We start from the raw sequence: 18,456 nt of genomic DNA on the forward strand, positions 1-18,456 counted from the left end.
GCAAATGAGGGAAGCAAAGCAATGAGAGCAACCCAACTTTACACTCCTATTTTGGGGACAAAAAGGATCAAAGCATGGAACAGGAAGAAGACAGTGAAGTCAGAACTCCTGCACCAAAAGCATCAAAGGAAAATACGAGCTGGTTACAGGCCATAGAGGAGCTTAAGAAGGATTTTGAAAACCAAATAAGAGAAGGGAAGGAAAAATTGGGAAGAGAAATGAGAAAACCAAATAAGAGAAGGGAAGGAAAAATTGGGAAGAGAAATGAGAACAATGGAAGAAAATTATGAAATAAGAGTTAACAACCTGACTGAGGAGAATCACACCTTAAAAACAGACTAACCCAAATGGCAAAAGAGGCTCAAAAAGCCAATGAGGAAAAGGTGTCTTGAAAAGCCAAATTTGTCATATTGAAAAAGAATCTCACTGAAGAGAATCATTCCTTCAGAATTAGATTGGAGCAAATGGAAACTAGTGACTTTATGGGAAATCAAGATACTATTAAACAGATCCAAACAAATGAAAAAATAGAAGGCAATGTGAAATATCTAAATGGGAAAACCAGTGATGTGGAAAGTAGATCTAGGAGAGATAATTTAAAAATTATTGGACTACCTGAAAGCAATGATCAAAAACAGAACCTCGAAATCATCCTTCAAAAAATTCTCAAGGAAAATCTCCCTGATGTTTTAGAATCAGAGGGCAAAATAGAGGTTGAAAAAATCCACTGATCACCTCCTGGAAAAGATCCCAAAATGAAAAATCCCTGGAATATTATATCCAGGTTCCAAAATTCCCAGATCAAGGAAAAAATATTACAAGCAGCCAGGAAGAAACAATTTGAATATTGTGGAAACATAATCAGGATAACCCAGGATCTGGCAGCTTCTACACTGAGGGATCGAAGGGCTTGGAATATGATATTCTGGAGATCAAAGGAGCTGGGATTAAAACCAAGAATCACCTACCCAGCAAAACTGAGTATCATATTTCAGGGGAAAATATGGTCATTCAGTGGAATAGAGGACTTTCAAGCATTCTTGATGAAAAAACCAGAGTTGAATAGAAAATTTGGCATTCAGATACAAGAAGCAAGAGAAGCATGAGAAGGTAAACAGGGGAAAGAAATCATAAGGAACTTATCAAAGTTGAACTATTTACATCCCTACATGGAAAAACAATAATTGTAACTTATGAAACTTTTCTCAGTATGAGAATAGTTGAAAGGAATAGAAATGTTTGTGTGTGTATGTGTATGTAGGAGGATATATGGACATATGAATACATATGTGAATGTGTGTATATATGTGTACAGGTATACATAGATAGAGGGCACAGGACCAATTGAATAGGAAGGGATAATACTTAAAAGGTGAAATTGAGAGGTGAGAGGGGAATATAATGAGAGGAGATGGGGAGAGAGAGAATGGGGTAAACTATCTCATATAGAAGAAGCAAGGGAAAATGGTTACAATGGAGGGGAAGAACAGGAAGGCAAAAGAGAATGGGTTAACCTTATTCTCATTGAATTTGGCTTAGGGAGGGAATGACATACACACTAAATAGGATATTTCACCCTACAGGAGAGTAGGGGGGAAGGGGATGAGAGGGGGGTATGATGGAAGGGAGGGCAGGCTGGGGGAGAGGGAAGTTGGAAGCATCCACTTTTGAAAAGGGACGGAACAAGTGGGAGGTGGGATAGGAAGGTTGGAAATATAATCAGTCTTTTACATTATAACCACTATGGAAATGTTTTACATAGCTACACATATACAACCTATACTGAATTGCTTATCTTCCCAGTAAGGGTGGGTGACAAGGGAGGAAGGGAATGAATATGGAATTAAATGTTTTAAAATCAAATGTTAAAAAATTTATATATATATATATATATATATATATATATATATATATATATATATAGTATTGTTAATACTATTATACATGTAACTGGGAAGTAAGATATACGGTACTATGGTGTAGAGATCCACCGTTCCCTACTGGAAAGTCGGAGGGGGGATGGGGGAAGATATAAGAGACAGCAGATTGGACGAGGGGATATCCAGTGGGATACCAATTTTGGGGTGGTGAGTAGAGGAAAAACGGGGAGAAATTTTGTAACTCAAAATCTTGCGCCAATGAATGATGTAAACTAGAAATTAATAAAGCATTTGATTAACAAAAAAACAGAAATAGTTACTGACTCAGAGTTCTAAACAATTGTTGCTCATTTTGAATGTGACAAGAATGTTGGAACAATACGAATACCAGAAGTGTTCTATAATTATGAGACAAGTTTAATTTATCTGACCATATACAAAAAATGAGAATTTGATTATTATATGCTAAGGTGTAGTCAATCTCAAAATCAAGGCAGAAATATGGTGCCTGCTTTTGTTAGCTGAGAATGAAAATAGTGACAATCTTTCTCTTCCCCTCTCCCTCCCAAGAGTTATATTCATTCCAAAATGTGTCTCTATTTCTTTAATATCTATTTTGCATTTCTGTCCACCTAATCTCTAAAAGCTGACATTAAGACAAAATTGTGGTTAACCTCATGCATTACTGGTCTGTATGTATTTCATTTTCTCAAAGACAGCTGAGAAGAAGAATATGATGTATAGTTAGCTACACAGAGAGAGAGAAATTTTCTCTCTAATTTCTGAGATCACTAGCTGGATATTTGAGAGGAAACCAAAGAGATTTTGTTGATACCTATTATTGCAGCTCGCTCAAAGCAGGGAAAAGATCAAATGGATTTGGACTCAAAAAGAAAGCTGGACAGAGAATGAGTCAGCAGAGTTCTAGAGTGAGGAAAATTTTGATGATGACAGAATAGAAGTTGCCTTGGGCTCTCCTCTATGGTTCTCCTCTGAAGCAGGTTAAAGATAATGGAGAGGGCAATGACTAATGGAAAAGCCTGCCTATGAGAAAGCTCCAAAGGAGGAACTGGGTGGCTCTGGTTATACTTGGTTATGGACCAGATGAAGGGAGGAGCAATAAATCCTCTTCAGTCAAATAACTCCATACCATCACCACTGTTAGAGGTAATTAAATCTTTATTTTTAAATAAATATAGTTTATCATTTTAAATGTTTTTTTTTCAATTTTTAAACAAAGAAGTTATTGTAGTAAACTAGGGAAGGACTTGGTAAGAAAACTCCCTATATTAATGCAGTTCTTCCCCTTGCCTACAACTTGAGCTATCTAGAACACTGAGAAATTGAGTGATTTGCCTAGGGGTCACACAGTCAGTATGTGAGGGTGGACTTGAATCCAGGCCATCCTTATTCTAAGGACCAATCCTTTATCCACTATGCAGCTCTGACTCTTTGAAATCTTTATAAACATTAATTTTTATGATATGCTTTAATGTAGTGGTGCCTCCAGGACCATTAAGTGTATGTAACTATTTGCCCTGTTGTAAAGACCCTAAGGCTATTTGAATTTTTGTCTCTGATTTTTATAGAGTTTGGTTTTTTTTTTTTGTCCTCTACCTTTATTGCCAGTTGTCACTTCTTGCTACACAAGTCCATATTTTCCTCCTAATTTTCAGATTCTAATCTGTTATTGATGTGGAAGAAAATTATCATTAAGATTGTTTGTTAAACTAAGAACAGATATGCTCAGAAGAAAGGTCTATAAGTCTTTGCACACGTAAAGTTAAGAGTATTAGCTCACAGACTTTACAAAACAATTTTATAGATGCTTAGATGGGCTTTGTGTTTACTTCCTAGTTCTCACCTGAATTCTAAAACTTTAAGAGGTGAAGTGTTATTGAAAATTCCTCACAGAAAGCTAATAAGATTAAAATGATGTTTATTGTTATAAAAGATAAAATATCATTTAAAGTATAATCTGGAAAGATGACTGTTAATTGAAGATTTTTTTGTTAATTCTCACCTTTAAAGACCTTTAAAAGGTGACAAGGTCATAGCCATCTCTAATCTTCTTCACCTCAAATCATGTGTAACATGGATGTGTTGGCTCCACTCTCTCAGGGCCAAGCTTGCTACACATCCCCCTCAGTGTTCTCTGATATCCTGAAAGGTATCTCTTTTCTATTGCCATTGGTTCAAGTACATGACATCTGAATTTTCCCCCATTTATTAGGAGCCAGTGAGTAACACCCTAGTTCCATTTAGCCGTGTAACATCTGCAAGAACAAATGTACTAATATTTCCCCCAGAACCTTGAAAGCATAATCCCCTTTATGCATAATCCCTTCTATACCAACTCAGTGTCTGGGAAGGATTAGACTCGTAATTTAGCTCAGTTCCTATATACTTAGTCCCATCAAATTCATATCCAGATTCAGCATAACCACTGAGTGAATCTTTTGAAGGCTCTACAATCCTAAGGGTTACTATCAAAAATCACTTCTTATTCCTCAGGGCATTGAGGCTGAGCTGGAAGCAATACTTGGTCTGGCTTCTGACTCCTAGATTCTTGTGGTCTGTGCTCCCAGACTAAATCAGAGATTCTCTCTACACCTGGAACATAAAAGAATGAATGAAAAGGCAAAAGAGGCATCATTTTTAAGGGGTCACTTGGCCTCAGGAAGAGGAAAAGTTTCTAAGATTACTCCCCCTCCCTCGGTCACTCCTTACCACATGGTCTCACTAGTTGTTATGAGTGAAATAATCATTAAGCTCCCTAAACATGAATATAGCAAAAACAAGGACAAAGTTTACTAAGGTTTTTTGACAGTTCTAGTTAATTAAAAAAAAAGCTTCTCTCAACTGTGTGATTAACCGATAAAAACCAGTTACAGAATGTCTAGCTATGTTCCATAGTCTTGCCAAGGCATTTCCTTTACTTGTTATCACAGTTCTCTCAGAAGGATTTCCCCCTTGTCCTCCACTTGGAGAAATATTATCTCCCTAGCATCTTCCATGTGCAGATGCCATCTGAGGTACTCTGGGCATGAACCAGAGCCCAAGGACATAGGAAAAAAGAGGCAGAAGAGAGGCAGAAGCAACAAGGCCATGAATTCAAGGATTCATGTCTCTAATCTCCACACCATTGTCTTTCAACATCCCTTCCCTCTTCACTAAAACACAACTTGGGAGGAATGAAGACCAACTTCACTTTGGCTCATTTGTGCCTTTTGAATGTATCAGACTTCCAGTTATATACCCAACTAACTGCCCGTCTCTTCATCACATTTTTGTTGTTTCTTAGTCATTTTTTAGTCATGTCCAACTCTTCATGACCCTGTTGGGGTTTTCTTGGCAAAGATACTTGAGTGGTTTGCCCATTCCTTCTCCAGCTCATTTTACAGATGAGGAAACTGAGGCAAACAGGGTTAAGTGACTTGTGGAGGGTCACACAATTAGGAAGTGTCTGAGGATGGATTTGAACTCAGGAAGATGAGTCTTCCTGACTCCAGGCCAGGCGTTCTAGCCACTGTACCACCTAAGTGCCCCTATCACATGTTTAGCTGACCAGAATGAGTTACAGAATGTCCCGAGTAGGCTCCAAATCAGAGGGCAAGACACTTCCATTATCTATCATCCTGCCTTTCCAAAAGTAGGCTCCCCAACCTCTTCCACGTGGAGATTGTCTCCAGTTACACTAAATTTTATTTTCATTTCATTCTCCTTGATTTTAACCATTATATGAACCTGATTTTCTCTGAGAAAAATCCCACAATATATTCATTTTCTTTGTTTGCTCTGTACATCTGCATGCTATCTTTTTCTTATTTACGCCCATATATCATTGTATCTTTTGCTTGCAAACACTACTCACAATATAAATCTAATATAAATATTCACTCCTAAAGTGCATATAGTCAAGGACTATAAGCATAAAATAAGTTGAATTATACCTCCAACACTGTACCTTTCTTTGTAAAAGTTTTCTGAAAAATATTTCTCTCAAAAGACTCATTTGCATAGCCAACAGGACACAAGCCTGTTGCCAATAGGACACTTGCCCTTTTATGAATTTTTCTGCTGAAATACTACTCATTTCTTCTTGCATCGTATGAAGACAATTATTAAAATGAGTTCATTAATAAAAATGTTTCTGAATAATGAGCTGTGAAGTCTCTATTTTCTCCTATTTACTTATTTATTTATTCAATAAATAAATGAGTGTGTTGGTGTCCAAGCCTTGCAAAGTAATTTGAGATGAATTGACTAGGAAGGTTTAGCCACATGCAATTAGCACCAAGCATAGTACTGTTGTGTGGCTCAATTAATAATTCATAAAGATATGGCACAATCAAAAGTCTTTTTTTTAATCCTGTAACAATTATGCCATAATCTAGCTCAAAACAGCACAGGATCTTACTGAGTTTATATCACACTATGAAAATGAAAATGGTGCACTTGTCAAGACAGAGATTGGGGAGAAAATGATTGGGAAACTCTATGGGTTCTATCTATCACTTGCTATTTCCAGAACAAAGACCAGAAATAAAAGGTATGTGGCAGCCATGTAACAGCATCTTGTTCCACCATTCAATTTTAAATATAAGGTCTCGAAATTTTTTTCTTATCCTCTTGATTTGCAAATCACCTTTGGGGAGGGGAAACAAAAGGAAAATCCCCTTTTGTGCAGCATTTTAAATTTTGTGTCAGCACACATGCACATAAATAAAATGAAATGGATACAGAAGAGAAACATTACTATAGTTCATGAAAATTGATGATTCTTTATAATAAATCTGTCAATGCAGATGTGCAGACAGAAGCTGGAGGTTTCACTTAGAATAATGGGATTTGTTCGTCATCAACTTTGAGGATGGGGAACATCCATGCCATAACATAGAGGTCCTAATAAAGAAGTACATAAACATAAACTGAACCTCCACCTGATAAATTCGACGGAGGTAAGTTCAGTTAACTGAGGCCCTGCTCTTTTCCTTAGTAATATTCACATACTGGTACCCCTAGAATGCCTCTAAGAATTGAGAATAGACCCTGTTATCTGTATGGAAGGTGACATGTCGTGACAAAGCATGGCCACTCCAATGAGTCCAGAAGATGACCACTGGGCGAAATTGGGATTGTGAAGGACATATGGCAATCTGTGCCTCTATGACCTCATGCTAATCTACCTCAGAGATCACTTAGGAGAGCACAGTACCAGTAATCACATCTGTGACTAGATCAGAAACTGTCTCAGAAACCTATGAAGACTAATAAATACTAAGACTTTTTTTTCTGCTAATTCTAAGGATCTTTTTTTCCTGATGTTGACATACACATAGATGGAAGATAAAAAAAATCCCTTTATCAAATTCTCCCCTGAACTAGAACATTCACACTGCCAGATGCATTGACCAGCAATGCTTTCAACAATGTTTCTGACATGTACAACCATTATCTTGCCTATCAGAGTAAATTCTTGGGATAGGAATGTCCTTCAACCTCAAGTTGAGGGGTCATAAACTCTTACAATTCTCCCAAGGTACATAATAAATTTCTTTGTATATATGTATTCAATCCACCCTATCTAGTGTCAGTGCTTCATTTAGAGACTGATCATTGCTAAAATTACTCATTAAAATTATTAATTAAATGTCAGAAATAAGGTCAGATCTTGACAATTGATTTGAAGCTGGGGATTTCTCTCCACTTTAGTGTAGTGTATCAATAGAAGACCTGCTCTGAAGGGGACCCCATATCTATCCTTGCTTCTGATTCATGGTGCCAAAGGAACTCAAAGCCACTACAGATCCTACTTTTCAGTGAACCAAAGGTCTTGAGAATAGGAGGCAGGGTAGAGATTTGCTTCCAGGGACTCAGAGAATAAAATTTGAATGTCAACTCTGCATTCAGGGGATATTCCAGATTGAGCTTTATCCTCCACAATTTTGTAATGAGATTCCAGGGAGGGTCATAAGAAGTTGAGTTCAGGATAACTCCCAAAGATCCACTTGCCACATTATAAATTCCTTCTCCCATAACTGTAAGAGTTTCTGGATGCCTGTGAACCAGAGGCAGGCAAGGGACTATACCAACTCCATGTTCTCTCATCACTAGATACTAGAAAATGCACCCAATTAAGATTATTCCACCATGATATGCTGGGCAAGCTCCAAGCTACTGCTCCTCTTTTGCTTGTGATTCAAAGGCGGTGTCAGTTAAGGGGAAAATTCTCCCTTTCTACATCTTCCTGTATTCTCATACCAATGTACCTTAAGCTTGTCACTCCACTGTCGATAAATACCTTCTGCTCTCTCATTACATTGCTACATGGTAATCCTTTTATTCTTCCCTGATTGACTTTCTATTACAATTTCCACAATATCAATTATGAACCTTTTTCTCATTCCTCTGTACTTCTAAACTATATCCTCCATCCCTACCACCTCAGCAGAAGACTATATGTGCTACTTTATTGAGAAAATAGAGGCAAAAGTTCTCCCTTCAAAAGGTGGAGCCAAGATGGTGGGGTAAAGGCAAGGATGAACCTGAATCTCCCTCACTCTCCCCCAAACCCCTCCAAATATCTTTAAATAATAACCCTAAACAAATTCTATAACAGCAGAACCCACAAAAGGATGGAGTGAAACAATTTTTCAGCCCAAGGCAACTTAGAAGGTCAGCAAGGAAGGTCTGTTGCACCAGGGTAAGAGTGGAGCACAGTCTAACATGGGCCAAGTCAGTGCAGACCAGGACCCAGAAAACCAGGAACAGGTCTGGGGCAAATGAATGAGTAACACAGTGGCCATTTCCAGACTGCTCAGCCCACAGATGGTGAGGGGATTAGACAATGAATCAGAAGGAGATTTATATTGGAACACTAATGCATTGTTGGTGGAGTTGTGAAGTGATCCAACCATTCTGGAGAGCAATTTGGAACTATGCCCAAAGGACTGTAAAACTGCATTTGACTCAGCAATACCATTACTAGGTCTGTATCCAAAAGAAATCATAAAAAAGGGTGTGACCCACATGTACAAAAATATTTATAGCAGGTCTTTTTGTGGAGGCAAAGAATTGGAAATTGAGGGGATGCACATCAATTGATAAATGGCTAAACAAGTTGCATATGAATGTAATGGAATTCTATTGTTCCATACAAATTATGAGCAGCAGAATTTCAGAAAAACCTGGAAAGACTTACATGAACTGATGCTGAGTGAAGTGAGCAGAACCAGGAGAATAGTGTACACAGAAACATTGTGCAATAATCAACAATAATAGATTTAGCTCTTCTCAGCAATACAACAATCCAAGACAATTCCAAAAGATTCATGATGAAAATGCTATCCACATCCAGAGAAAGAACTATGGAGTCTGAATGCAGCTCAGAGCATACTATTTTCACTTTTTGTTGTTTTTTGGTTTTTTGTTTTGTGGTTTTTCCATTTTGTTCTGATTCTTCTTTCACAACATGACTAATGTGGAAATATATTTAATATGATTGTACATCTAAAATCTATATTAGATTGCTGTCTTCAGGAAGATGGTAGAGAGGAAGTAGAGGATAAAAATTTAAAAATCAAAATCTTATAAAAGTGAATATAAAAATCTATCTTTACATGTAATTGGGAAAAATAAAATACTATTGAGTGAGGGTGGGGGAAGAAGGAGATTTCTAGGGGTCCCTTTGCTGGCACCAGTAGCAGGACTCTATTACATTACCTATACTTGGTTCTGGGTCACAGTTCTGGTTCTTAGTCCCAGTGTGAGCAGGAACACTAGCATAGCAGATCTTACAGCCACATGGGAGCAGGTATCCTTGTCACAGTTCCAGGGTTGAAAAGAGTGCTTGTGGTCATTAACAAATCAGTGTACAGACCAGGAGAATAATAAACACACTTATCCCTAGATTATACCACCTGAGAAGAGTCAAAAACTTACAGTTCTCCAGAATTACCTCTGAAAACAGCTACAGAAAAAAACCTGAAACTTGGGACAACGTCCCCTCCACTTAGAAAGCTGAGTCCCACATTAGCATTGAGTTAAGTCAAGAAATAGGCTGGAAAACTAGTAAACAACAGAAAAAAAAATCTGATGATAGGAAGTTACTATGGTAATAAGGAAGATCAAAATATACACTGAGAAGAAGACAACAAAATCAAAATTCCTGTATCCAAAGCATCCTCCCCAAGAAATATGAATTGGGGGGTGGCCAGGTAGCACAGCGAGTAAGAGCACCGGCTCCAGTGTCGGGATGACCTGGGGATCGAATCTGGGCTCTGACACTTAGCCTCCACCCAGAAACACCTGGCCATGTAACCTTGAGCAAGTTACTTAACCCCAATTGCTTAGGGGCGGGCAGGTGGCTCAGCAAGTAAGAGCACCAGCTCAAGTGTCAGGATGACCTGGGGATCAAATCCAGGCGCAGATACTTAGCATCACACCCAGAAATAACTGGCCGTGTAAGCTTGAGCAAGTTACTTAACCCCGATTGCTTAAAAAAAAAAAAAAGAAATATGAATTGGTCTGAGGCCACAGAAGAGCTCACAAAGGATTTTTAAAATCAAGTAAGAGAGGTAGATGAAAAATTGGGAAGAGAAATGAGAATGATGGAAGAAAATCATAAAAAAGGAGTCAACAGCTTGAGAAAGGCGTCACCAAAAAATACTGAATAAAATAACATCTTAAAAAACAGAGTAGGTCAATTGATACCAAAGACAAAAAAAAAAATTCAGTGAAGAGAAGAATGACTTAAAAAATATAATTGGCCAAATAGAAAAGGAAGTACAAAAGCTCACTGAAGAAAATAATTCCTTAAAAGTTAGAATTGAGCAAATAGAAACTAATGACTATATGAGAAATCAAGGAACAATCAAACAAAATCAAAAGAATAAAAAATATAGAAGAAAATGTGAAATATCTTATTGGAAAAACAACTAACCTGGAAAATAGATCCAAGAGAGATAATTTAAGAATTAATTATTGGACTATTTGAAAGTCATTATAAAAAAAAAGAGCCTAGACATCATCTTTCAAGTAATTATCAAGGAAAACTGCCTTGATGTTCTAGACTCAGGGAGTAAAATAGAAATGGAAAGAATCCACCAATTATCTCCTGAAAAAAGACCCCAAAATAAAAACTCCTAGGAACATTATAGCAAAATTTCAGACCTCCCAGAAAAAGGAGAAAATATTGCAAGCAGCCAAAAAGAAACAATTCAAATATCAAGGAACCACAATTTGGATAACACAAAACTTAGCAGCAAACATTAAAGGATTGAAGGGCTTGGAATATGATATTCTAGAGGGCAAAAGAGCTAAGATTACAACCAAGAATCACCTACCCAGCAAAACTGAGTATAATCCTTCAGTGGAAAAAAATGATATTTAATGAGAGGACTTTCAAGCATTCCTGATGACAAGACCAGATTTATCTTTTAAATATAAGATGCAAAAGAAGCATAAAAAAGTAAACAGGAAAGAAAAATCATAAGGGATTCAATAAGGTAAAACAGTTCATATTCCTACATGGGAAAATAATATTTAATAACTCCTAAAAACTTTCTCATTATTAGGGCAGAGGAAGCAGAGTTATGATTTGAATGTGATGGTATGATTTTCTAAAAAAGAAACAAAACAAAATTAAGGGAAAAGAAAGAAGAATGCACTGGGAGAAGGGGAAATGGATATGTAGAATGGGATAAATTATCTGACATAAAAGAGACCTGAAAAAGATTTTAGAGTGGAGGGGAAAATGGGGGAAGTGGGAAGTAGACATGAACCTTACGCTCATCAGAATTGGATCAAAGAGGGAGTAATATAAAAGCTCAAGTATAGAAATCTATCTTACCATATGGGAAAGTAGGAAGGGAAGGGGATAAGAGAAGAAGAGGAGGAGTTGGGGCGGGGGAGGTGGGGGGGGAGAGAGAGGGAGAAAGAGAGATGGCTATTGTGTGTTGTTGTTGTTAAGTGTAGAGAGAGAGAGAGAGAGAGAGAGAGAGAGAGAAAGAGAGAGAGAGAAGGATAAATGGAGAAATGGGATGGAAGGAAATACATAGTTGGTAAGTATTACTGTGATAAAAAGAATTTTACAGTGAGTTTCATCAATAAACACTTCATTTCTCAAACGTAAAAAACTAAGTCAAATTTATAGAAATAAGATCCATTTCCCAATTGATAAGTGGTCAAAGAATATGAGCAGGCAGTTTTCAGACAAAGTAGTTAAAGCTGTTTATAATTATATGAAAAAATGTTCTAAATCATTATTGTTGAAAGAAATACAAATTAAAAGAACTCTGAGCTACTACCTCATACCTGTTAGGTTGGCTATTATGACAGAAAAAGAAATGACAAATGTTGGAGTGGATATGGGAAAATTAAAACATTAATGTACTACTGTTGAAGTTATATACCATTCAACCATTCTAGGGAGCAATTTGGAACTATGCCCAAAGTGCTAGAAAACCATGCATACCCTTTGACCAAGCAATACCACTAACTAGGTCTGTATCCCAAAGAGATAAAAAACAAAAAAGAAAAAGGACCTGTGTATACAAAAATGTTTATAGCACCTCTTTTAGTGGTGGCAAAGAATTGGAAATTGAGCTGGAAATTGGGCAGTGACTAAACAAGTTGTATATGATTGTGATGGAATACTATTGTACTGTAAGAAATGAGCGAGATGCTCTCAGAAAAAAAAAAAACATAGAAAGGTTTATGAACTGATGCAAAATGAAATGAGCAGAACCAGGAGAACACCCATTACAGCAATAGCAATATTGTATGATGATATACTGTGAATAACTTACTTATTCCCAGAAATACAATGATCCAAGACAATTCTGCAAGATTTATGATGAAAGGTGCTGCCCATGTCCAGAGAAAGGACTGGGAGAGCCTGAATGCAGACCAAAGATATTTTTTCTTTACTTTACTTTATTTTTCTTGTTTTTTTTTCTGTTTTCTTTCTCAAAATGACTTACATGGAAATGTGCTTTGCATGACTACACATGTATAACCTATGTCAAATTGTTTGATTTCTCAATTGGTGGGGGGGAGAGAGAAAATTTGGAATTCAAAATTTTTAAAAGAATGTTAAATGTTTTTATGTGTAATTGGAAAAAATAAAATATTAAATAAGACTTTTTTAAAAAAGTTCTCCTTTCTCACCTACTTCAGGCTCAAAAAAAATTTTTTTCATGATCTACATTCTCTTATTCCTTGCTTCAGTCTATAAAGAAGATATGATCCTTCTTTCCTGGACCAGTCCCTCTTCTTGAGCTCTTAATCCCACATCCTCCTGTCACCACCAGCAGCTTGTTTCTTTGATCACAGAATCATGGAGCTGAAAGGGGCTTTAGAAATCATCCAATCTAATTCCTTCATTTTATGGATGAAGAAATGAAGGCCTAGAAATGTTTATGTGACTTGCCCATAGTCACACTGCTAGTAAGTGCTCTTCCATACTTATTACTTCCTTTTTTGCCATTTTGATGACTGTCAAGTGAAACCTCTGAGTTGTTTTGATTTGTATCTTTTATTATTAATGATTTGGAACAATCATTCATAGGGTTGTTATTCTTTTTCAATTCATCTTTGGAGAGTTATTTGTTCATATTCCCAATAATTTACTGAAGGATTTCTGGTCCAACATAGTTGCATCAATTTACTCTATAACAGACTTTTATCAAAGATATTTAATGCAAAGATTTTTTCCTACCTAACAATTCCTCTTCTTGTTCATTATACATGTTTTTAGATGCATAAGCTCTTAAATTATGCATAATTTAAATTATATTTTTTATTATTGTCTCCATTCCTTGATCAGTTAAAATTCTCCTGATAGTCATTGTTATAAAAGATGCCTCCTATTCCCCCCGATATTTTTATTGTGTGACCTTTGGAACTTATAGTGATATATTTTTTAAGACTCTGGTAAAAGCCTAATTTCTTCCAAATGTCTTCCAGTTTTCCCAAAAGTTCTTATCAAATAAGAAATCTTTACTCCTCCTCCCAACCAAAGTAGTCTGTGTCTTGGATTTATTGAACACAAGATTGTGTCAGTATTAATTCTGGGTCTTTCTTATCTAGTCAATCCCACTTATCTCTTTTTATATTTTTAACTAAAATCAAACAGATACCTTGTTCTTCAGAGAAAATTTATTTCCAAAATGTGCAAGTTGCTATATTTTTTTTACCTCACTTTTCTTATAATTGAAGTTATATAAGGCGTATGTTGAACCTGGGGTCATAGGAGTATACCAGCAAATTATTTTAATTGATCTGTTCTTATTGATTTTCAAGCTTCCTCTGATACCTACAGATAGCCTCTCATATGAAGATAAGTTGGGTTCCCAGAGCAGAACTACCACCACAAGTCTATGTATGATTCAAATTCCAGGATTATTGCAAGTTAAAAAAAACTTATTGCTGTTTCAATAATTCACGAGTAGGAAAGGCATAAATTTGTCTTTGTGAGGACCAGAAGGGGAGCAACTTTCAGATATTCCACTTCATAAAGTTAATAACATAATAAAACATCACAATCAAGTGAAAACAATACTTGGTTTAGAGTCAAATGACATAAGTAGGAATACTTTCTCATTCATTTACTCGCTATACCACCCTAAGAAAGTCATTTAACTTCTCTAAGTATCAGGGTACACATCAACAAAATGGGGATAATAATTTGTTTTGGCTGATGTGGAAAAGAGAACTATAGATTGTTTGGAGGGAGGGTAGAGGGTAGGAAAATTATATTGGAAAGGGAGAAGGGAGATTATGAAAAAAGAAATTATCTCCTTACATTTTTTAAAAATTTAAATTGTGAACTAGAAAATCATCAACAAAAATGAATATTTTGAGAAAAAAGATCATGATTGTAATTATGTATCTGATACACAATTTAATATTAATTAATTAAAGATGTTTAAGATTAATAAGTTTAAGATGGTAGCACAAATATTGTGCTGATTTTTTGTGTTCCCTTCTCAACTTTCTTCTGCTCTCCTCTGTGTATTTTAAGCATTTAATAGATGCTTCAGAATCACTGTCACTCCCTATCATTTTCCCCCAAAATAAAAATCCGCCTTTGTAACAAATAAATATAGTTAAGCAAAGCAAATTTGTACTTTGTTGGCTATTTCTGAAAACAAATGTCTCATGCTTCGACATCAGTGTTCAGTAGTCATGACTGTTGTTCAGTCATTTCAGTCACATTATACTCTTCTTGACCTTATTTGTAATTTTCTTGGCAAAGATCCTGGGCAAGTCACTCAACCTTATTCTCTCCATTTCCTTTTCTGTAAATTGCCATTTCCTTTTTCAACTCAACTTACAGATGAGGAAATGAAGGAAAACAGGGTTAAGTGACTTGCCCAGGTTCACACAGCTAGTAAGTGTCTGAGGCTAGATTTGAATTCAGGAAGAGGAGTCTTTCTGACTCAAGGCCAAGTACTATCCACTGTCCTGAATTATGATTAGCTATTGCATTTAGAGTTCTTAAGACTTTAAAACTTATTTTCCTTTAAATTAGCACAGTCATGGTATAAATAATTTCTTGGTTATTCTCATTTCACTTTTTATCAGTTCATGCAACTCTTCCCAGGTTTCTGTGAATCTATTAATAACATCAATAACTTATCAAAAGATAAGTTGTTTTGGAAATGTTGAACTTCAAATGCCTCCGATGTAGTTTAAGATGTTAAAAAAAAAAAGATGGTGTTATATAGCTAGCACTGGAGAGAGACTTAGAGCTGGATATGTATGGATAAATCTGGAAACCATCTACATAGAGATTATAATTGACCCCAGGGGAGCTGATAAAATCACCAAGTAAGTTAATAAAGAAAAGAGAAGTTAGAAACACACACTTTTGAAAAGGGACAGGGTCAAAGTAGAAAATAGAATAAGTGGGGGGAGGGGTAGGATGGAGGGAAATATAGTTAGTCTTCCACAATATAACTACAATATAACTATGAAGTGCTTTGCATAACTTCACATGTACAACCTATGTTGAATTGCTTGTCTTCCCAGTGGGAGTGGATGAGGAGGGAAGAAGGGAAAGACCGTGGAACTCAAAGTTTCAAAAACAAATGTTAATGACATTATATGCAATGGGAAATAAGATAATCCATCTTGCCCTACTAGAAAGTTGGGGGGGGGGATGAGGAGAATATAAGAGAGAACAGATTGGAGAAAAGGGGTATTCAGTGGGCTCGCTATTTGGGGGTGGGGGTAGGAGAGAGATGGGGAGAAAAATTTGTAACTCAAAATCTTGTAGAAATGAATGTTAAAAACTAAAAATAAATAAATAAATTGGGCAAAAAACAAAGAAACTAAAGTTCAAGAAGGATGAGGACTGAAGATTAGGCACTGAAGAAATCACTGGAAATTTTGGAGAGTCCAGTTTCAGTTGAGGCCAAGTTCCAGAGAGGTTGGAAGAGAGTTGGAGGAGAATAATTAAGGACATTAATTGCAAATGGCTTTGACAAGGAGTTCAGCCATGAATGAGAGGAGAGTATAAGATAATAATTGGTGGAGCTAGATGGATCCAATGAGGTTCTATTATTGTTGTATTCGTACTCATTTTTGTTTTGTTGTTGGGATGAGGGAGACATGGAAATATTTGTAGGCATCAGGAAGAGCATAAGTATGTAGGGAAATACTGATGATAAGAGACTGGGGATGATAGTGAGGGCAATTTGCTGCACAAATTAACAGAGTATAGGATTAAGAATCCATAGAGAGGTGCTTGCCTAGGAAAGGAGAAGGGCCATATTTTCATCTGAGCCTGGAGGGAAGGAGGAGATAGTGAAGAAAGATTTCTGAAAGAAATGAGATGATGAGGAGAAGCAAATGGAGTAGCTTGATGAACTGTCTTGATTTTTCCAGTGAAGTATGAGTTGAGATCCCAAGCTAAGAGGGCTGATGTAGGGGGGTGGAGTATCTTGAGAGACTTAAGGAGAAACAAAATTTGAAATAATCAATGCGAAGAGTAGAGTAGAAAATCAGTTAGGGAGGAATTGAATGTTTGTCTTGCTTCACTGATAGTCAGTTGAGACTAAATACCATCAATTTGTCCAGTCAGTATGGTTTTGTGATTTCCTCTAACTCTGTTCAGCCATCCATGAATAGGAATTAGAAGGGTGGATTGTGGGAGTAATACAGAGGCTGACAAGGCATGATTGGCAATACAGCAAGGAGGCAAGGATTATAGCCAGTGGAGGAATGATGGCCTAGAAAAAAAATTGAGCCATGGAGACAATGAAGATCATATTGATGACAAAGAAGGAGAAGGATCATAAAGGCATATGGAAAGATGGAATGGCAAAAGATCATTGTCAGATAAAGGAATTTGGAGTTCTTGAATATGTAAGTAGAACAATTGTTTTTATGTAATGGGAGTATAGTGGAGGAATTCCTCATGAAAACTGTGTAGATTGAGAAACTGGGAAGTTAGAGTATTTAAGGGAGTATTCATATATATGCTGAAATCCCCTAGTATGAGGATAGGAGATGGGGAGATGAGAAGACTATGAGTCAGGCATTGAACTCACTGAAGAAAAGTATAGAATTCTTTGGGGCGTGGGGTTATATAAATAATGGCCACTAGAATTTGAATAGAATATTTGATTGTTAAAAACAGGTCCTTTAGTGAATGTGGTCGACAAGTTCTGAAAGTAGCTAAGGAGAGGAAAGAATAGTTCAACTTCTCCTTTCCCTAACCAATGACTGTGGGAAGTGGGGGGGGGGGGGAGAGGGAAATCTGGAGTATGAGAAAAATTGTAGCTCTTCCTGGAGGGGTGATGAACAAAGTAGTGTCAACTGGAGGGAAGCATATCTTAGGAAGAACTAGAAGATAGAAGAATTGAGAAACAAAAAGGTTTAATATGAAAGGAAGTTTTATAATTATCAGGCATTCCAGAGGGCATAGTGAATGTAGCAGCCACTTCTAGAATGAAACATTGGGTAAGGAAGAGGGGAAGTAGGGCTGAGATAGGTAGATGTGAGGGAGAGGTCACTTGAGGATAAGAAACAGAGCTGGTACATTGACAGCCAGCAGTTCAGAATCACTAGAATGGAGGTAGTATAAAGGAACATTAAATATTGAACAGTGAGTCCAAGCAGAGTGTCAGGGATTAGAGAGAAGCTGTTTAAAAGGAATATGAGTTTACACTGTTCGAGGTTCTCATGACTAGTTTCCTGGCCAATGGAAATATTCTATTATGTGAGACCTAAGAAGGTTCACCAGAGAGAAGAAGGACCTGGAATGAAGGAGGCCTTATCTACAGGACAGCCAAGTGCTAAAGATGGTCCTGGTGGAGGCTCCACTGGGATGGAAGGCAAGCAGCAAACCTAATACCATCCCTTTCTTGGTGCTCTCTATATATGCAACTCATAAGGCCTGGGAAACAGACAGGGTACTAAAGATCTCCCCCACCCCCCAACCTTGTGTGACCTGTTTTAGGAAGTAACCCTAGTAGAGAAACTTTCAGGAAGAAGTCAGCAAGGGGGCACAAGAGGTTATCCCCACTTCTTGTCTTCAACTCAGCATTGGAAGAACCGTAGTTCA

The sequence above is a fragment of the Petaurus breviceps genome, unplaced genomic scaffold (genome assembly GCF_028583685.1).
Source record: "Petaurus breviceps papuanus isolate PSGF00001 unplaced genomic scaffold, PetGlider_PUasm1.0 175, whole genome shotgun sequence".
Lineage (NCBI taxonomy): Eukaryota > Metazoa > Chordata > Mammalia > Diprotodontia > Petauridae > Petaurus > Petaurus breviceps.